Consider the following 14,450-nt stretch of genomic DNA (forward strand, 5'->3'; position numbering starts at 1 on the left):
TAGACCATACTTTACTGAAATTACCTTTCAAGCTCTAGAGCGCACATGTCATCCGGTTCTCGAAGGACCAAATATCGGGAATTTCTACGACTTTTATTTTATGATTCGTGCCCGGATGTTCTGGGCCGATGACAAGGCCTTGAGGAGGCGTTCACTCTAATACTCTTAGGGTGAGATACAATAAACTCTGTCAACAAAACAATTTATTACGAAAAAAAATACATTTTAATGCATTAACAGTACACCGAAACTCAAGTTCCTAGCAGAATTCCACAGTACACGCAGTTTCGTTACTGCTCTCACTCAGTAATACAAATAATCCTTGCACTGCCAGCTTTCATTTGCTGCATAAATCGAGTCCCTCATCGCAGGGATGGCACATATATACGTGGATAAAGTTAACTTACTGTTAGGACGGAATTCGACCTAGCATGGCGATGGGTGGGAGTCGGAGAATTGAGACACAAATTTTACTGTACTTAAAGGGATCTGGGTTCTGGGCAGGAATAAGAAGGTGGTTTCGCCCTTCTTTAAAAGAAACTTACGCTTTCCCGCTGTGAACTACAGAATCCTTGTAATTCAGGCGGGAATCATCGATTATTTCGACATTACGTATATTACTTTTTTTTTTTTTTTTCTTTTATTATTAATAAAATAAACTACAATATAATCAGATTTTTAAACATATTTCAGTATATTACATTTGTATATTAGTCAGATCATCAAACTTCCATTCTTAATTTGATTACAAAAAGTCATAAACTTAAACCATTCGCAAATGAAGTCTCTTTTCTGATACCATATTTTTTTGTTATCTGCCTGCCAACTTATATAATAATATAACACAAACCTACAAATAAGTTAATTGAAATCACAATCGAACATATTTTCCTATTAAAACAGTTCAGCATTCTTTCACTTAACAAACGTTCAAGTAACCATCTAGTATATCTAAACTTACTCTTTAAAAAGTTTATAATTTGTCTAAGATCATATTTCTTTTTCTTGCTCACCCATAAGACATACAAGTAATCCACAATTAAAACTAATGCAGCATTATTACACTTTGTTGTTTTACAATTAAAATACTAACATTAAAATTCTTAAGAAAACTATTTTTCTCAATACTACATACATTGATCAGAATATTTTTAAACCATAGAAAAATATCTTTTAATATGAATACATGAATAAAATATATGGATTGAATTTTCCTCCTCGCCACATCTGTCACAAGAACCCTCCGTCCTTATATTTAGCATCCTTAATCTTTGTTAGTTGCTAGAGTCTCATGCAAGTATCTATACATACATTCTCTCTCTCGTAATCCTATATGTCTATTGTTTACATTCTTCCAAATGCTTTTCCAGTTGAACAACGGGTAGTTACTCTCTATTATGGCCTCACAATTTGGACGGATACAATCATAAACTACTTTACTCGTCAACACAGGGAAATTTTTACAACGAAACACCTTTCTAATTGCCTCTATCGCTACAGAGTAGTATGGACTAGAAATATACGATACCTCTTTTTATCAATCGTATTCATCATATATGACTTAGTCTTATACTACAATAATAAACAGCAAGGCATGAATCATTTGTTAGCTCTTTTAAAACAGTGCAACATAAAATAGATAAAGCCTTGTGATAAACATCAGTAATTCCTAGTCCCCCTTCTTCCTTGGGTAAACAAAGTGTTGTTTTTTCTTCTAATAGGCTGGTACTTTCCATGCCAAAGAAATCTAAAAATACAAGAATTTATGTCTAATGCCACTCGTTTAGACAATGGAAATGTGTGAGCCAAATACCATACTTTTGAGAGTATTTAAGGAATTGATAATAATACCCTTTTGATATAGGGTTAATATTCTCTGTTCTGACATGGATGATATCCTGCTGATCTTGTTTATTCTGTTTTCCCAATTTTGTCTGCAAGTTTCTTCATAATTTCCACTGTATTCAATCCCTAAAATATTTGTTTTCTTTACACTTTTTACCCTGTCAGTAGCCCAAGACAGTTTATTTCCCCAGTTTCCAATTCCTAAAATTTTTGTTTTATCGATGTTTAGTTGTGCTCCTGTAGCCTTTTCAAACCTTTCTATCTCTTTATAAACAACTAGCAGAGATTTCTCAGCGGTGATGAAAATTGTTGAATCATCATGCAAACCCTTGAAGCTTGATACATTTTTTATTTGGTAGTGGAGGAAGGAATCTGTTTTATTACCTTTAATAGCTAAGTATGAAGGGTTCTTGAAATATTACAAACAAAAGCATGGACAAGGGACATCCCTGTCTAACAGACCTATTCATTTCAAACGAAGAGTTAAGTACTCCATTGATGCATAAATAGCTATGACTGTTTTTATATACCACCTTTAACCATTTGATAAAGGAGTCAGGGAATCCAAAGCAATTCATAATTCTCCATAAGAACTTCGTATCCACCCTGTCAAAAGCCTTTGAACCAATCAAGGTTTAAAAGAGCCAAGTTTGAATTAATTTCGTTTGAATAATACACTACATCCCTTATCATATTATTACAGTCGATAATTGACCTTCCATTTACACCACAATACTGCTCAGATGAAATAATCTTATTCGTTACCAATTTCATACGATTAGCTAAGATTTTTGCACATATTTTATAATCTACGCTAAGAAGAGATATGGGCCTCTAGTTCTCTGCTAGTTCTACGTCCCCACCCTTTGGTATAAGCTTAAGAATGCCTTCATGCTGAGAACTACTCAAATTCTCCTTCAGAGCGTACCTAATTACTTGTAATGAAGTGAGGTTTCAACAGTGTCCAAACTTTTTGTAAAATTCAATAGGAAGGCCGTCCTTTCCTTATGTGACTTTCCAATCCTTAAGCCCTTAATGGCTGCCCATATTTCTTCTTCTTCAATTTCCTTTGATAACATATTACATCATCATTATCCAATTTATTCTTGCACATTCTAAGTAATTCTCTTGTTGAATTTTATCAACATTAACGTTATCGTATAACTCTTTGTAATAACTTTTAAAATATGAAACAACTACTGTCATGTATTAATGAGAACCCCCTCCTTTATCCGTTTTAAACTCTAAAATACCCGAGTTTCCTATCCTTCTCTCTTCCTAACAAGTATGCTGATACCTTTTTCACCTTCTACCCTGTCTTTTCTTTTAGTTTTGCTCGTAGTTTAATGCCCTCACAAAACTCATTCTGTATGTCATTCACTCTGTCTTTAATCACCCTTATTTCTTCAAAGTCAATTCCACCAGCATTAGCTTTTGCATACAATTGTTTCAGTCTTCCCTGCAACATATTTAGAAGTCCATATTTTTCTTGCGACATAATTTTCGACATTCTTATAAAAAACTTTTTACATTCCATTTTCGCAAAATCCCACCATGATAACAAATTATCAAAAATACCTTTTCTAGCCACAATATGACTCCAAACTACACTGAAATTTTCCTCTGTTTCTTTAAAACCCAAAACTTTGGTGTTAAGCCTCAAAAACCTCTACCAAATTTTACATTTTGTACATCAAATTTAACTAAAACCATGCTGTGATCTGAGCAGCTGATAGGTATTGTTTCCCATGACTTTATATGGTTAAATAGCCTTTTAACATATACTCTGTCTATTCTTGACCCGTAGTTATTTTTAACAAAAGTATATTCAGGTAACTTGTGACAACCTATGGTTATGTCTTTCAATCCTACTTGCTTTATCAAGTTCCTTAGAGCTTTTGACTGTAATTAACATTTTCTGAACTACTGTCTCGAAGAGAGGACACAGTTAAAATCTCCACCTAATATTAAGTTTTCACTGTTATTCCTTAAATAAAATAACAATTTATTTCGAAAGAATTCTTCTCGTTCTGGTATTTTGTTTGTTCCTGAAGGAGCATACAAGTTCAGCAGAGGAATGATTATACCATTAAACTCAATCTTAATACTAATTACTTGCCCTCTCCATCCATTTCCTGATTCAAGACCTTAATGCTAGGACACTTTCTAATATATATCGCAGTTCCACCTTTCAAATTAGTACAACAGTTAATAAAGACATCATAATCATTAGATTGGTAAATCAAGTCGTTGACATTTTTAATATTAGCTCCTGCAGCATCAATACATCAATTCTGTGAAATCTCATGAGAGAGTCAACGCACATCTGCTTGTTAACTACATTAAGTCCATTTACGTTTAAGGTGGCTACCGTCAGCGCCATGATTATAAAGAGGTTAACCACCCGCTTATCCATTACAAGCTTGTGTTTTTACTATTCACCTTTCGACGTTTTCTTTCACGATCATCCTTCAAATTTCCCTCATCATTTCTATACAACTTGTCACTGCTGTCTTTACTTTTTGATATAACCATTTTCCCATTATTTTCCACATGTATTTTTCCACTTTTCAGTATTCCTATCTTCACTTTGTTCGTTGTGACTAAATTCTTCGATCCGGTTCTCAACGTCATCAGCTTCGTTCATCATTTTCCCTTTCCAGGCTCTCGTGGCGGTCAACATGTCTTCTGCTATGTCGTTATAATTCAGTTGTCATATCTTCGTCGAAATTATTCCTGATCACTTCCTCATGACTGGTTTTCCCTACTGATTCTGCTTCCATACTTGACAGTTCTATATCATTTCGCTCACGATGAATCTCCACTATTGTTTCTATTATCGTTTTTATCAGACTTCTCGGTTTCTTTTTCCTTTATACAATGTTGTTTGTATCCCATATTCAGATACAGTTACATCTTCATTATCGGACTCATTTATATGCATGTCTTCATTATCAGATTCATTTATATGCGTAGAATTAGCTGTCATTGCAATGCTACGCGTTTTAACTCATCATCATTATCCTATGCCACCCGAGACATTGTCTTTATCAAGTAAATGTTTTGAGTTAGCATCTAGTTATCTTCAGCATTTGAATTTCTTTATCTTGGTTCAATTTTAAATGTTTTTCATGATCACCAGTGCAATCTTGAATTTGATCCTTTACGCTAAGTCCTGGATTCTCCTTCGCTTTTCTGTTCCATTTCCTAGTTTCCGGGAAGTACGTTTCCTTATCCGTAATTTCCTCCCTTAATGTCTTCTCTGTAACACAGTTTTCCACTAGATGATCTTCACTTCCACATTTATAGCAGGTTCTGCTCTGTCCGCTGTACATGAAGGACACCGAATGTCCTGCTATCCTAATAGACGATGGAATGTTATTCTTGATTTCCATTTTTGCTGTTCTTATCCCATTCAATAAACCGTTTCCTTTTCCTAGCGTGTGTTGGTTATTCCTTATCCATATTACCTTTCCATATCCTTCAAGTACGGATTCTATCATCTGGTTGTCCATGCTCAAAAGGTGCGTATCTGATTGATACAAAGGAGTAGCTTGCTCCCATGTTCACTATTTTTCACAGTAATCCCATTGCCGATCTGGAGTTCCTTCTCATCGTATTCACTGATTATCTTTTCATATATAAGCGTGAGCTGAATTTCATGAGAAACCTATTCCTAGCATCAACTGGCAATCTATCAAGTCGCAAGTTTCAATTCCAAGAATCTCAAAAATTACCCTACAAACTGTTTCATTGTCAGGTTTGCTTGAAAAAATCAAACCAATGGAGTCCTTTCTCCTGATTGGAGGATAGAATCGTGACGTCATCGTTGGGCGGTCTCACGGCTTACGTCACTCATAGCTCGGGGCATGCAGCCGGCGATGAGTGATGGACGACCACTGATTCACTTTTTATCCTCAAAAGGCAACTAAGTCTAACACAACTATAAACTCTTTACAGTTATTGGTTCCTTGTACCTTTATGATCCCTGTAGCAACTCTACATCACTAGGAAACCATCAAAGGACAGGCAAAAGGCTTGAAAAAACACGGAATACAATCACAGCCGTGTTTACACTTCAGCGCTGCTTCTTCTTCTCTCCAACTCGCCTGAGCGAGCCGGGCCCTTAGAAGATCCCGAAGGAGTCTTCTTAGGGGGGGGGAGGAGGCAGCCTTCTTCTTCTTCGGCTGTTTAGCCTTAGAAGTCGAAGGGGAAGGAGAGAGGCAGCAGACGACGAAGAAGACGATGAAGACGACGACGACACCTTCTTCCTCTTCCTCTTCTTCTTCGCCAGGCTCCGCAGGCACAGACGTCAGGTCTTCCAATCCAGGAGGGAGCCGGGGCAGTTGCCGAAGCAAGCAACAGGGCCCGACTGCACCTGTCCGGAAAGACCTGAGACTGTTACAGCAACACCAGCAGCAGGAACAACAGGAACAGGTCCTGGGAACAGCAGGAACGGCAGGAACATCTGAAATGGAATGTGCAGGCCTATCTGAAAAGGAAGAGTAGCTGGAACGGCAACAGGTACGGCAGCACGGCAGGTACCACGGGAGAGCCAGGCGTCCTGTCGACAGTCACCGTCATCCGTGGCACTGCGGCAGGTCCAGGGGGGTACTCTTAGGGCAGCGGAAGTCCGTGGTCGGCAAAGGAAAAAATCCAGGTGGTGGTGGCATCGTCCTCTTTGGAACGGCGGCAATGGGTTTTTGTACTGCCACCGTGGTGTCACCGACATTATATGGGGCGTATATCCCAGATGTGGTGGCATCTCATACGCTGGTGTCGTTAATGTGGTAGTAGTGGTGGTCACCGCACCATGAGTGACCACCGCCGACCCCGCCAACCGCTGAAGCAACCCCCTGGATGCTGGGCACTCCCTGCAGTCCCAGCGACTCCCACACCTGTCCCAAGTCGTCCTTCGCTGATGGCACACCTGCGGAAGCAACAGTCGGGTTAATTGGAGGGGCTTCCCCGCGCCTGGGGGGCGAAACACCCCCCCCAGAGCGGACGGAAGATCCCGAGTACAGCTGTACGTCCGGGTAGCGGGCGCCCTCCTCCACACTCGACGGATCGAGAGAGGAAAAGGTGGACTCCGCTACCCCCCCCCCCCCCGCAGGGGAAGGCGCGAAACGTGGGGGCTGGCCGGGAGGCAGGAAAGAGGACGAAGTGTCCGTCACCAAAGGAGTCACTGGACTTTCCGATGACTTCTTCCGGCCGGCCTAAGTCTCTTCCTGCCCTCGTACAGCACCCACTGCGCCTCGGACCAATTCATACAAACCACACATGGTACGTTGCGGAGCATTCTCGCCCCGACAACGTAGTACAAACCTCGTGGGGGTCCACCTCACGAATGACCTGAACCCTCCACATTTACGCCCCTCCAGCCCGGGACACACTCTATACGGGCGACTGGAGGGCGCGGTGATATTTCCATTTCTTCCAATTCACTCATTGCAAGAATAATAGAATTGAGAAAAGTACTTACAATCACTCCTGATATACAGAAAGAGAAACAAATACTCAAAGTTGAAGCAAACGACAAAGCGGGCAGAGCGATGGCGAACACGTCCTTCCCACACACGGCCGAAAGCAAAAGTGGTTTGTTTACCTCCCAGTCGCGCGGCGCGCGACGATCGGACAAGCAGTTAACTACCGTTCTCCCCTTGGTTCGAAGCTTACGACCGTTCCAGCTGCCGCTAGCTACTTCCTATTGTTAAAGGACCGAGGGTTTGTATTACGTATCGGAACAATATAACTTTACGACTTGACATTTGTACAGCTCTCGAAGCTGACCTCCTCCTTGTCTCAACTGTGTGACCAAATTTTGGTACACACTCAGAATACGTTTCTACTAACGCACAGTAAGTCCGCGGTGAGACTCGGCGAGGCCTCGAAGTGAACAATCATGGCCACTGTCATTTTATATTATTTACTCTACTTCTTAGGGGGGGGGGGGGGGTGGGGGGGGGGGGGGAGTTTGCAAACTAGGAAATGATTTTTCTTACGTTATGAAGACGGGGAGCAAAGACTAATGACACGTGGATTTAATTGCACATCGGAACAAGCTGAGCCTAGTTATTTTGTCTGTCTCTCTCCTGATTAATCTCATTAAACAATTGAGGACAATTGAGGAATGCGTTACGGATTTCTGAAAAAAGGACTCCGTCCTTTTGTTTGCCTTCGCGGTAAGCTTTTGTTTGTATGGTGTTTTTACGTTGCATGGAACCAGTGGTTATTCAGCAACGGGACCAACGGCTTTACGCGACTTCCGAACCACGTCGAGAGTGAACTTCTATCGCCAGAAATACACACCTCTCACTCCTCTATGGAATGGCCGAGAATCGAACCCGCGACCACCGAGGTGGGAAGCAAACACCTAACCAACCACGCCACTGAGGCGCTACCTTCGCGGTAAGCACAAAGTTCATAGGCAAGTGTCGGACTCTGTACCGACTTCTTTTGTAGCAGTATTTGGAGATTCTCGCATTAAAATTCTTTACCTTTTAGACATATTCAACAGAATTTACAGTAAAACGATTATCAGGGAGATACTCTCTGATCCCTGCGTCGCAGATAACAATGGTCACAAATTTTCCTCAAGGGTTCAATAAGAATACGTAAATTATCCCAAACGGTTTAGGGGTGATCGTTTGCTAGGTAGTTTCCTCCTACATACAACTCATACCGTCTCTGCCAGAATGATAGACTACTATCTAAAAACTGACTGACCAGACCTCCTGGCCTTCTAAAGACCTCAATCTGGTTATCTGAACACTGTGGCAGATTCGATGGGAGCTGACTGTGTCCTATCAGTGCTACCCTATAGACCATACTTTACTGAAATTACCCTTCAAGCTCTAGAGCGCACATGTCATCCGGTTCTCGAAGGACCAAATATCGGGAATTTCTACGACTTTTATTTTATGATTCGTGCCCGGATGTTCTGGGCCGATGACAAGGCCTTGAGGAGGCGTTCACTCTAAAACTCTTAGGGTGAGATACAATAAACTCTGGTCAACAAAACAATTTTATTACGAAAAAATACATTTTAATGCATTAACAGTACACCGAAACTAAAGTTCCTAGCAGAATTCCACAGTACACGCAGTTTCTTACTGCTCTCACTCAGTTAATACAAATAATCCTTGCACTGCCAGCTTTCATTTGCTGCATAAATCGAGTCCCTCATCGCAGGGATGGCACATATATACGTGGATAAAGTTAACTTACTGTTAGGACGGAATTCGACCTAGCATGGCGATGGGTGGGAGTCGGAGAATTGAGACACAAATTTTACTGTACTTAAAGGGATCTGGGTTCTGGGCAGGAATGAAGCGTGGTTTCGCCCTTCTTTAAAAGAAACTTACGCTTTCCCGCGTGAACTACAGAATCCTTGTAATTCAGGCGGGAATCATCGATTATTTCGACATTACGTATATTACTAAATCTATTTTATTCTTGAATGTGAAATATGACTGTTACGTTATTATCTAAGATCAAGGAATTGACTTAAAGTTCTGGCTGAAGGCCGTAATCTGCAAATTCTTTAATGGCTATGGAGTCCTTGGCTCCAAATCTATACATAGATAATTTATCTCGTACTAGTGATCAGCAAATTATATTTATTAATGAAAATTCAGAACGTCTTCTTTTCTATACGACGCGCTCCTTCCCCGCCATGCCTTTAGGAATTGCACCATAAACTGTCGTGTATTGGACAGCTTTCTGTTCAATGTATTGCCCGCGAGATCCCTCAGTCTTGCCCCAATTTAACGCAACACTTGTGAAGTTAAATGGCGGGGATTTCGAATGATCAGTTCGAAATTCACGACACCTCTCGTCGTATCTCGTGTAGCGATTTATGATCTGAGTTCATGTCTACAAGGACTGTTCAGTAAGTGAAAGTACTTAATTGTGCTACTATTCATTAATGATATTGGTGTGTTATCCTCGTTAATAATGAATTGGGTTGAGAGATATCTCCCCGTAATTTAGAAACCGCAAAGGGAGTTTTGTGGAGTTGTTACGTAAGGCTTTTAGCGGTTTTTGACCAAGTAACAACGTTAAGCATATCATACAGTCCACTATGAGTCCATCTTTTTCGCCACAGTCCATTCTTCTATATTTCTTTGGTTAATATTCTAGTATAAAGAAAGTTCTCTATGCCCTTTCTGTCCTCTGTGAAACAGGATTCTCATTAATGTTTTCTCTGTATTCATCATGTCACTCTTTGTCTTTATGACCCCATTTCGTAACTAAGATTTTTAATCAACACTCATTTGATTCGCATAACAGCCAATTTCAATTTCTTCCCACCTACGCAGCTATTCGCCGTTTGTCTCGCACCTGCGCGTTACCGTTCGGATTCACGTTTCAGCTTAATAAGGATTTCTTTGCTGTAACTGAGAAGGTTTTTCTTATGCAAATATACAAAGAAACCAACGAAACGTAATGACTCTGGAAAACTTATGTTTTTTCTTCATCCCATGTAGGCTACACTTTCTAAATGGCAACGCTGGAAAATCTCTTCCGCTGAATCAAGCATGTATTTGTTTAATCGAATTCAAATCCAAAGCGAACAGCTGCCTTCTGGTTCTTAGATGCTCTTTCCACATCACCAAACCTTGAGCACACTTGAATAGGAGGCAAGTGTTGGTACCAACGGTAAGTTCATCCTTATCAATCATAATCTACCTTTTTACCATATATGTATATATATATATATATATATATATATATATAATATATATATATATACACATATATATAGTATATGTGTGTGTGTGTGTGAGAAGAGGAAATAACATCATAACTGAGTGCATATATCCTCAGTATTTTATATTGTGCGCAAATATCCTCAGGGACAAATAGATAATAAATAAAATATATCTATCTATTTATATAAAGAGCGAGAGACAGAGATAGATAGATTTTACTTTACTTTTTAATGTTCAGTCCTAGAGGACTTTTGCCATCAGTCAAGGTCAATATTTCCTCTTCCACATATGATTCCCATTTTCAATCTCAATTTTTCTCTTTATAGTTACATTTCAGTGCCAGCATATTTAGTCTTGTGCTCGATTAAAGCTTTAGCCTACATTTCTTTCTACTCGCCAGCTGTCGGTGAACCTCAGCTTAACAATTAACTTTTTTTTCTGCTATATTCTTTTCAACTTTCTGGTAGTCACGTCTTTTATTTACTTTTGATCGCTTTGTTTTATCTACTGCTTTACTTCTACATTAATTTTTACTTCATACACTTATCTGTTATGCGTTAAGCAATCAAGAGAAATGGTAGAGGAAGACGAAAGGGGAACGGCCGAGTTTGAGTTAAGTAAGCCTATTTATTTTTAAGAGTTCGTCGAGCCTTGGAACCGACAACACCTAAGGCAATGCCTGATGGAAGCGAAAAAAATAGATCGCTTGATTGATAAATTACCTAAAGATGAGGCTTTTTCTCATCTAGCTATTGGTAGTTTTCATACAAAAAGATCATTAGAATGAAATGGAGAAGAAAAGACTGGCAGACTCGACTAACACTGTTTTAACGGCTACGGCATAGGTCCCGCTTCAGCTAAGTATGTAAATTTCTCATTTAATTGCTCAAGCTATGACAGGTGGTTGAGAGTCTGAGAAATTGGAGTGGGTGCGTAGTTGCGATTAAATAAAATATTTGGCTGTAATGTGTGCGCGTGGACTTTGAAATTAATGAGCGAAAAAAACGTGTCATAGCATATTCACAAGCAAATTCTGTGGTGAATTGTTGTACGTAGTAGACGTTACAGTAATAACCGGCTGACTTTTGTTAGGACACTTTGGTAGGTGATTCATGTTGACACGTTACAGACAGAGTGAAGGTGAAGTACGTTGCAGCAATAGAGAAATGTAATAAAACACGTTGAGGGTTTCTTAAGTGGGAGAGCAGGGAGAAAGAATATTTTACTCAAAATATAAATCAATTTGGATCAAGCGCAATAGTTCATAGAAATAGTACAGCGACTTTGCAATGAACGTGTAAGTTCGAAGTTCAAGATGAGGAAGCTGAAATTCTCTACTTTACTACGTAATCTGTTTATAATGGATTTTAGTTAGAAATCGTATTCAGTGTTGGGAGCTCGGTAAGTTACATGTACATTGCACTACCATTGAATTTCCATGGATCTGAGAGAGAGAGAGAGAGAGAGAGATGTAATGACTGCATGCCACTGAGGAACCAAGAGATTAGTTGAATTCAAAATAGAAAATGGTATTCGTTCAATAGAGCAGTCAGTGAACCAGAAACGTCACGTCAGTGATAAAGGAATTGTGAACGAAAATAGTTTAGCAAAATGTGACATTTGGATGGCACTTTCGAAAACTTATTCCTTTGATCTGATTCTGAAGTTCATAAATCACGATTCTCTTGACGATTCTACTATAAAAAATAAATAGTCTTGCAGTTGGAACGGCTAGGCGAAATACCTTCGAAGGGACTTTTGCACAGTTGTTAGAGTAGGTTGGCCTTATGCCATCACGGACTCTTGCTCTTTTGAGTACCCTCATGGTAAGAAAGCACAAGCACCTACACTGCTGAGGTGAAGCGAAGGCAGATATACACCACTCGGTCTACTCCACAAGTGTTCCGTATCACGGCCCACTGCTGTGTATACAGGTGGAGACGAAAGGTTCTGCTTAGATTGTTACATCGATTGTTCCGTTCAGTATAGTTTTACAGAGTGCTGATCTGCCTATACCTCCTCTGTGGTACCGTGTCTGTCGCATCTGAATAATTCTGGTCTACCAAAATAAGGATATATCAAAGACTGCCAAGTGAAGTGTATTTCAAAGTATCGTAGTGTTATCCGTTGTGTTTCGTGTTATGCGTGTTGGTCGCCTAGCAGTTTACAATTGCCGAGTGCCGACAGGCTATGTGCAATGGTTATTGTGGAATTTTATGTAGCTACCTATAGTATATTGTAATACATGACGTCAACAGCATTGTAATTTGTTCTTCAAAGCAAGGAATTCTAATAATAGAGGCACTGTTGATATTTCTGTAGTCTGTACTCTCCCCACAAACACGTTTGCGTGTGTGCATTTTGTATACACGTAAATGGATATTGGCTACACGTTACACAGTTACCAGATTATCAATAACCTCGCTATAAGACTGTCCAAAACCTAGTGGAGTGTTCATGTTCACCTACACAGAGACCATTACCGTGTCTAAATGCCATTTTCCGAGTAGTGCCTTATTTTATGAGGTCTATGTGAGGCTAAATGTAGTTGGTGAACAAAGGGAGTAGAAGGACCGAATGAACATGAACTCTGGGAAAAAATGTATCTGTGGCGTAACGTGATGCAGACGCGCCAATATGTCCCTACGACACGCGCTACATTGACAGATTTATGTGTTAACATGGTGTTATAACTACTGCAGCCACCTAACATTTGACATTAACATTGGAGAAGGTGTTCTGCTCAGACAAATAACGAGCCACACACACAGATATATAACATATATATACTTATAACAATGTTCTTCAGGTGGAGTCTATATCCGCTGCAACTCATGGATGATTTTCATATGGGTTTCACAGACAGTGCAAGCACGTTTTTTGACAATAACTCTGTAGCAAACACTCGTATCAGTACGAGATTTTGCTATAGTGTAGTACACCCAGTGCCGTAATTTAAGAGTATCATAAAGACACTTGTCCCTGTGCCAAGAGGCAAAAACTCTATTACCCAGAAAGGGATACGAACACAACAGTATAAAAAACAAAGCTCCGCCTACCCTCTCCCTCCACCACCACTCTCCTCCTTCTTCCTTCCCTCGCCTGCCCTCCCCTTCCCTTCTCTGCGCTCCCCCTAACCCCTTCTCTCTCTCTCTTTCTGAAGGTTGCTTCAGTTTAAACTTTTTTTATGATTTTCTTCTCTATCTGTATATCTCTAATAATTTACATTGCGGTATATTTCTAATGATCCACTCGGTTGTCACCTGCCAGTTGACTGATTTATTTATGTATTGATCCGCACATAAAATAAACATTCATGACTTATTTATGACTTAAAAATATATGCATGAGTATAATCGAGGCTTTAACTCTAATGAATGCCCGATAGAAAGGCTTAATTTTTATTTGTATCACGGAGTAACTATAACCAGTTACCCATTCAAACCAATCTGAAGGCAATTGGCAGTTTTCTCTTTGCTAAAAAAGTTGAAAAGTTGCGAGACAAACTCATTTCTGCAACCATGAGAATTGCCGAGAAGGTAACCAAAGACATTATAACAGTCGCTTCACCATCAATCATAGTGTCTATTGTTCTACTACACCACCATACATTCATATTTCACTCACTAATAACCGTTTACAGTACCACTACCAAACACACACACACACACACAGAGCAGATCAATGCATATATTAGTCAACTGGCAGGTAACAACAGAGTGAATCGTTACATATACACACCATTGTAAACTATTATTAGATAGATAAATAGAAAAAAATCGTACAAAATATGTTTAAACTGAAGTAACTATCAGAGAGATGAGCGAATCAATGCACAAATAAATCAGTCAACCGACTGGATCGTTAGATATATACAACAATGTATATTAA

At 39.6% G+C, this 14,450-nt stretch overlaps 1 protein-coding gene across 3 annotated transcripts in view; it reads left to right on the forward strand.

Annotated features, from left to right (window-relative positions):
- The first annotated feature begins 12,440 nt into the window (after positions 1 to 12,440).
- Positions 12,441 to 14,450, forward strand: part of LOC135208566 (solute carrier family 35 member C2-like) — a 51,630-nt gene continuing 49,620 nt past the window's right edge. Inside the window, exon 1 of one of the 3 annotated variants that reach the window (XM_064240890.1) lies at positions 12,441 to 12,506. The gene's annotated coding sequence lies outside the window, so the exon portion shown is untranslated. Of the gene's footprint in view, positions 12,507 to 12,567; positions 12,586 to 12,650; positions 12,669 to 14,450 lie in introns of those variants that run through there. The other 2 variants (XM_064240889.1, XM_064240888.1) reach the window with 2 other exon arrangements.

Source organism: Macrobrachium nipponense, chromosome 35 (assembly GCF_015104395.2).
Source record: "Macrobrachium nipponense isolate FS-2020 chromosome 35, ASM1510439v2, whole genome shotgun sequence".
Lineage (NCBI taxonomy): Eukaryota > Metazoa > Arthropoda > Malacostraca > Decapoda > Palaemonidae > Macrobrachium > Macrobrachium nipponense.